Source organism: Sinocyclocheilus grahami, unplaced genomic scaffold (genome assembly GCF_001515645.1).
Source record: "Sinocyclocheilus grahami isolate Dianchi unplaced genomic scaffold, SAMN03320097.WGS_v1.1 scaffold422.1, whole genome shotgun sequence".
In the NCBI taxonomy this organism is placed as follows: Eukaryota; Metazoa; Chordata; class Actinopteri; order Cypriniformes; family Cyprinidae; genus Sinocyclocheilus; species Sinocyclocheilus grahami.
The window spans coordinates 671,887-678,729 of NW_015505601.1; positions in this window are offsets into that span (position 1 = coordinate 671,887).

Here is a 6,843-nt window from a genome sequence, read left to right on the forward strand (position 1 = left end):
ATTGTTATTCTTATGTGTATATGTGCTAGGTGCATGTGTTTGTCCGCTGTTTGTTTCACGTTGTTTTATTTTTGTCTTGCTCATGACACAGCATTCAAAAAAACAAGGTGCTCAAGTTAGGAATTGTTTAACTTAAAAAAAACGCTTCTGGAGACCTTACACATTTTTACTTTCACTGAGCTGGTTCATACCAGTGTTAATTTAGTTGACGAATAATTTTCTCCATAATTTTTGTCAACAATTTTTTTCACCGACGATAACAAACTAAAATTCTTTTTGAATAACAGAAACTATGACGTAAATCTATTGACATTTTCGTCAACGAATAAAAACGAGACGAAAATATTAGGGAGGGATGATTTTGGAAGAGATTCATTCAGAATGAATCTGCTACGTGGTTCGGAGGTTAGATGCGTACATATGAACCAGCGGGACATAAGCTAAAATACACTTGGTTGCTGCACGTTGCATAAAACAGTTAAAAAATGTCAATATGTGGGAGTAATGCTGCGTTCAAGTCCTCCTGGGACGTTCGTACTTACGAGTTGACAAGTCGTAATTACGACGTCAGGTGCGTTCAAGTCAGTTTAGTCGGCACAAGATGGCGGTGTACCTTCTTTTAATAAATTTCAAGAAAATACAACAGGGTCTGTTAACTCTGCTTATAGAAAATGAAGAGCAAAGAATTCGCATCAGGTGTGTTTTGCGTTTTTAATATTTTCTCAGACTAGGATCCCAGTATAACTGAATTTTAGCATCAACAAATGCTAAAATACAGACATTAAAAAAAGCTGTTAGCTAAATGCAACATGGCAAATCAAAATATTTTTCACCTATAGGTGCAAAAATTATAGCATTTTTTTTTTTTACTTGGATTTCATTAACTAGCTGTGTAACAAGAACATGACCAATTTAAGTTTATAGGACAACTAAACTATTTTTACCGCCAACTACAGACGTTGTCTCCATCGATTCCGCCATGTTTCTCATTGACACACCCCCAACTCAGAAACTCGGGGCTTAAAGAAAATTTCGAGTTTCCCACTCGTAATAACGACTTTGTGGTGGCGTTCATGTGTGTTCAACTCGTAAATACGATCAATCCGACATGACTTGAACGCACCATAAGAGAAGAGCAGACATATGGATAAATCTGACGACGCAAGAGAGAGCTCAATTCGGTCCGGTTTTCAGAGCGCAGACACTGAAGCATAGGCTACACTCAGAAAGCACGTCTCACAGCACGCGAGTACTCTTTCAAAAAATGATGTTGAATTGTCGACCGTCCGTTTTGACGAGTATTCACGTAAACACAGTTGAATACGTCTTAAGTGAACGTAAACAGTAGGGAGAACGTGTATCAGTACATTGCATCAATTGCAGCTGTGCATTCGGTTTTAAAGGGACAGCAGCCTAATTTAGTTGCTATTGTCCGAGTCATTGATGTTAATCAAGCAACAACAGAAAGACAGAAAATCATGCACTGCTCCTGACTGAAAAACTTTAGTAGCACTAAAGATTAATCTAAATTTATTTATAGAAATAAATATTTCTGCTTGAAAGAATGAAGAATATGGTAAAGAAGTTGCTATAAAGAATGCATAATTAGCCTATATAACCATTGGTATTTCATTAAAAAGAAGACCATGTTCTTGTTCTTTATGAGAAGTGGTTTTATTTAATTTTAACATTAAGGCGTGTTGTGTGTCACTGCAGTTAAATCAGTGTCTATCATGATAAAACCTTAATATCAAACCTATATAACGAGTTTGAACAAGTTTTAGGTTCACACAGGGAACAGGGAAAAATACACAAGTAGAAATTTTAATTGCTCAAGCGCCACAATTAGGTGCTTATTCACAAGTGTTTTTGCAATTAAAAGTGAGATGCAGGGCATTGCATTTTTTTTTTTTTTAAGATTGAACTACTTTTAACTTAGTTTTTAAAAATACGATACGTTGCAAAAGAGACGTGAGCGCAAACACGCTTGTCTAGCCTAGCGGATATTTACATAGAAAAGTAGCACACTGGAATACAAAAACGCATTCTTTGTGAATGGCCCCTAACTGAGACAATTACAATGTTCTCTGTCCTCTCACTTGGAGATAATGCAAATGTGTGAGAATCTAAAAGTGCCCCTAATAGCCTCTATTACTCATTTATAGAGTATTCAAAGCTAAAACATTGGCTATAATGGAAGGAATCTGAAATCTCCTGAACTATCATTATGTTTCATGATCTGCACTGCATATTCATATAATAGTTCTCTGCTTTTCTTGGAGGTTTCAACAAGATTTGAGGCAGAGTTGACCTGGCCTCCACCCATGTCTCTGAAACGGGTCCATTGAAATGACAGGATGACGAGTGCTGCCATCCTCCTCTGGTGACAAAGACATGATATTCATAGTTTCTGACAGAGCACTAAAATACCTGTTTTTACAACTCAAAACTCAAACTGCATTAAAGATTTAAAGCATCAACACTCTTAAAAATAAAGGTTCTTCATTGGTTCCTCAATGGTTCCTTGAAGAACCTTTAACATCGATGGAATCTTTCCATTGCACAAAAGGTTCTATAGTTAAAAAAACTTCTTTAGATTATTACAACCTTCTTGACTGAGAAAAAATGGTTCTTTTAAACTGTTCACTGAAAGGTTCTTTGGCGGAACCCAAAATGGTTCTTCAAATGGCATTGCTGGGAAAACCTCCATTTTGGAACATTTATTTTTAATAGTTAAGGACTGAAGACTAAATAAATGTATTATTTATTTATTTTTTTGTGAATGTGCTTCTTGGCAGCAGAACTGAGACTCCATGAGCCGTCATGAGCAAATATAGCAGTTTCATATCATGTTGCATCATTTCAGGATTGTCTCTGAAGTAATTTGTCATGCTCAGAGCCTAGTGTGACCAAACCGAAAGTGTAGAAAAATATTAGTCATCTGAATAATTAGAAATAGATATGCATGTTGTTATGGATACCAATGACTTTTAGAGGTGTACGTGAGCAATGCAGGGTGTGGATGTGACATCTTCACATGCATGAATAATGTTCAAAGTGTAAATTGACCCTATAGACCCGTAAATTGCATTTCTAATTGACACTGTGACCAGTGTTAACTTTTGTCCCTCTAATTTTTGTTCTTGCTGTGCAGACTTAAAAAACAACCTGAGCGGAAACACCTTGTGTACTGACCTGAGTGTTCACTGTACATAAAAATTCTATAAAGGCTTAAAACTATAATAAAGAAATGAATTTCTACATTATTTCTTACATTTTGCTAGTCCCCCTTTTTGATGATTTAATGTCTGGTTGCAAACACGCACAAAACAGAACACCCTCTGTCATTATTTGCTATTAATGTTTGAATTAAACTCCATTGTCTGTGCAATTAAATTAATTTTTCTGAAGTGACACTCCGTGGAAGTGGCAAATCAGAGAGATGTGACCTCCAAAATCAAATACTGATGAGATACAGTTTGTGGCTGGAGATATTTAATGCATACAATTATTCTATTATTAATTGTCCAAGGCACCATTACAAAAGACCGGCAAGCAGATCAGACTAGCAATATAGTGCACAAGTTGAATAGACCACTTTTTTTATTCTTTTGAGGATGTAAAACAGCTATATACAGATATGTTGCTGGAAACACTCTTTGTTTAAAAAATAATAATAATAAAAAATTAATCTAGGAGAAATTGTCACCACAATTGTCACCTGTCTCCATCCTGCTATATTCATGGTTTCATTTTGTTTTTCAAAGAGCAATTTCATCTGTTTTTTCTAATCTTAACACTGAATACTTTTTTACTCATCTTGTTCACTGTCATTTCAGTGGAACTGTGATTTCTAAAGGCACTCACAATGAAGCTGTAAGAGGTGTCGCTCTTTCATTTGACTAACTGCTCCTCCATGTCATCTGGGAAGTCTTTTCCTGGGCAACTGAAGGGATCTCTGACCCAAGCAAATGAACTGAAATCCTCAATGAAATAACAGCCGAATTGTTGTTTCAGTCCCTCAAAATGTTGAGTGATTATATCAATCAAAAGAGATATTTATCCCTGTCTCTTGCACACAGTTGGCGAAGTTGGGAAACATGTCCTCATTTTTATTAATCAGCCGATCACGCCAAAGATCCAATTTGCCAACGAATGCACTGACTTTGTCTGAAAGAAGCAAGATGTTGGCATCTCTCCGTTGCATTGATGTGTTCAGCAAATTCAACCAGTCAAAAATGTCTATGAGGTGCTAACCACAGGGGGTCGTCCAGGTCCAAGGTCGGAATTAATATCAACAAGAAACATATTCACCTCTGACAAAGAATTCTCTGACGAAGTATTCAAGTATCCTCTGACGAAGTATTCAAGTATTCTGCTCATGTTCAGCTCCTATTTCCTGACCAAGCAAGGAAAACAAGGGTGCATTTAATCACCGTGCATTAATGAAATTGACAATTTGCACTGCCTGCATTAAAACAGTCTCAAGAGACTCAGGCATTTGCTTTGATGCGAGAGAGTCGCGATGAGTCATACAGTGAGTCCACTTGGCTAAATTCTGGACACAAGTAACCAGACTGCTATCCCTCCTAGTCATTGAATGGGCCCCATCCATGCATATCCCAACACATTTATCCCGTGACATGTCTGCATCCCGTATATACCCATTCAGAACGTCAAACAATACCTCGCCAGTTGTGTGCTCTGGAAGAGACCGACAGAAAAGAATATTCTCCACAATATAACCATTTTTGACATATCTGACATTGTAAAAGATGATGCACTGTTAACTTTGTAAAATACGTTCATCTTATTTGTTTCTGCTCTGTTGACATTACTCATTATGACTGAGTTTTTATTACTTTCCGTTATGCACCTGTTGCTTAAAGCATTGCAGTTAAGAAACCTGAACTTAATCATTTGTGCTCAGCGAAAAGGTCAAAAATGTGGCTCCGTTGCACATGCGTTACAGAGGACAGCAGGCAGGCGCACGCACAGAACACGGGCACGAGCACTTGTGCCACCGTGGGCATTTTCAAAGGACTTTTGTGTTCTTCTTCCATGTTGTCGAATGGCAGTAAGTTATTTACTTCCAACACTATATAAATATGTAAGGGTAAATACGGCAATGGCAAAGTGTTGTCAGGTGGTAATTAAAACAAAATAAACCATTTGAAATGAGCCGCAAAATTAACTTGTCTCATTCTGAAGGGATTTATTTACTGTTAAAGACCAACTGGATGTACATTATGTTGGACACTGTTTTAATATTTACAAAATATACTGTACAAGGTTGGGATGGGATCGGGACATGCGAGTTAGCCAGTTTGGCTATCATATAATTTTAGGCATATGCAAAGAGCACGCTCATGCAGAAGCACCTTCGCGGAACTATTTAATGGACATTTTGCGTTCTTCCATCATGTGGTCGAACTGTGGTAAGTTATTTACTTTGACAGTTTTTAAATCTATAAAGAAAAAGTGGTGTAATTGTAATGTTTGAAGTGTCCCATGAAATAAGTCCCAAAATGTCTGCATCTCATTCTAAAGGGGTTCAATAACAATACCAATATCAATAACACCCAATGTACTTGTTATTCAATTCAATTCAATTCAAGTTTATTTGTATAGCGCTTTTCACGATGCTACTCGTTGCAAAGCAGCTTTACAGAAAATTAAAGTTTCTACATTATATTTAGTAGCTTATCAGTGGTGACCATCTCAAGTTGATGTCCATATGGCAGAAATGTACGGTAAAAATCAAGCAGTTAGTTAATGTCATATAATCAAACAGACGGTGAACACTATTAACAGCAATGATTATATGTTGCGATCAAACTTATAGCAACATTTGGTAGTTTTGTATGTTGTCTGAGGGTTGGCATCATCTGAGGTCCTCTGAGGGATTGGCATCATCTCTTCTCAGGTGTTCGGTCATCTCAGCTCTTTGCAAGGGCTGGATCCAGATTGAAGCTTGTGTAATTCCTAGTTACCACGGGATGCCAATCAGGCAGAAACAGAGAAGGAAACATCGCAAGAAGAATGGAATCTATGCTAATATTAGTCTGTCTCATTCTTATTCCAAGGTCACCGTAGCCATCCGGACCGTAAATGGTGGATCAGCACCTACCCAGCCAACATTTGTGTGTGGGGCCCATGTGGGTTTGACATGGGCTGAAAAAGTGGGCACAAAATGGGATTGTCCGCAGGTTCCATAATGGCCCAATGTCAATGGATTTCATGTGGGATTGTACTTGACAACAGGTGGGCCCCAACTGGGCAACATGCGCAAGACCCATCTTGGCCCCAGCTTTATTTTTTATGTGGGTACTACAAGGTTACTACATGGGCTGAAATATGGGTTGTAAGTGGGTTTGTCCACGGGTTCCATGTTGGCCCCGTGCAACATACCCATGTAGGTTTTATATAGGATTTCCCTGGGCTTTAGGTGGGGCCCAACTGGGAATGATATGCAAAACCCATCTGGGTCCCATCTAAATATGGGTTATAAGTGGGTTTGTCCACGGGTTCCATGTTGGCCCCGTGCAACTTACCCATGTGAGTTTTATGCAGGATTTCACTGGGTTTTAGGTGGGGCCCAACTAGGGATCATATGCAAAACCTATCAGAGTGTTAGGGTGGGCCCAACAATACAATATGCTTAAAGCCCACCTGAAAATTATTTTTTTTTTCAACACCACACAATTTTTTTTAAAGCATTAGAGCACACAGTGAGATTGAAACCTCATCAAATTTTAATATTATTGTAACTACCCATCTTATTATGCTATATTCTGATAAATTGTTAAAATTAATATTACTGTTAAAGTTAACACACACACT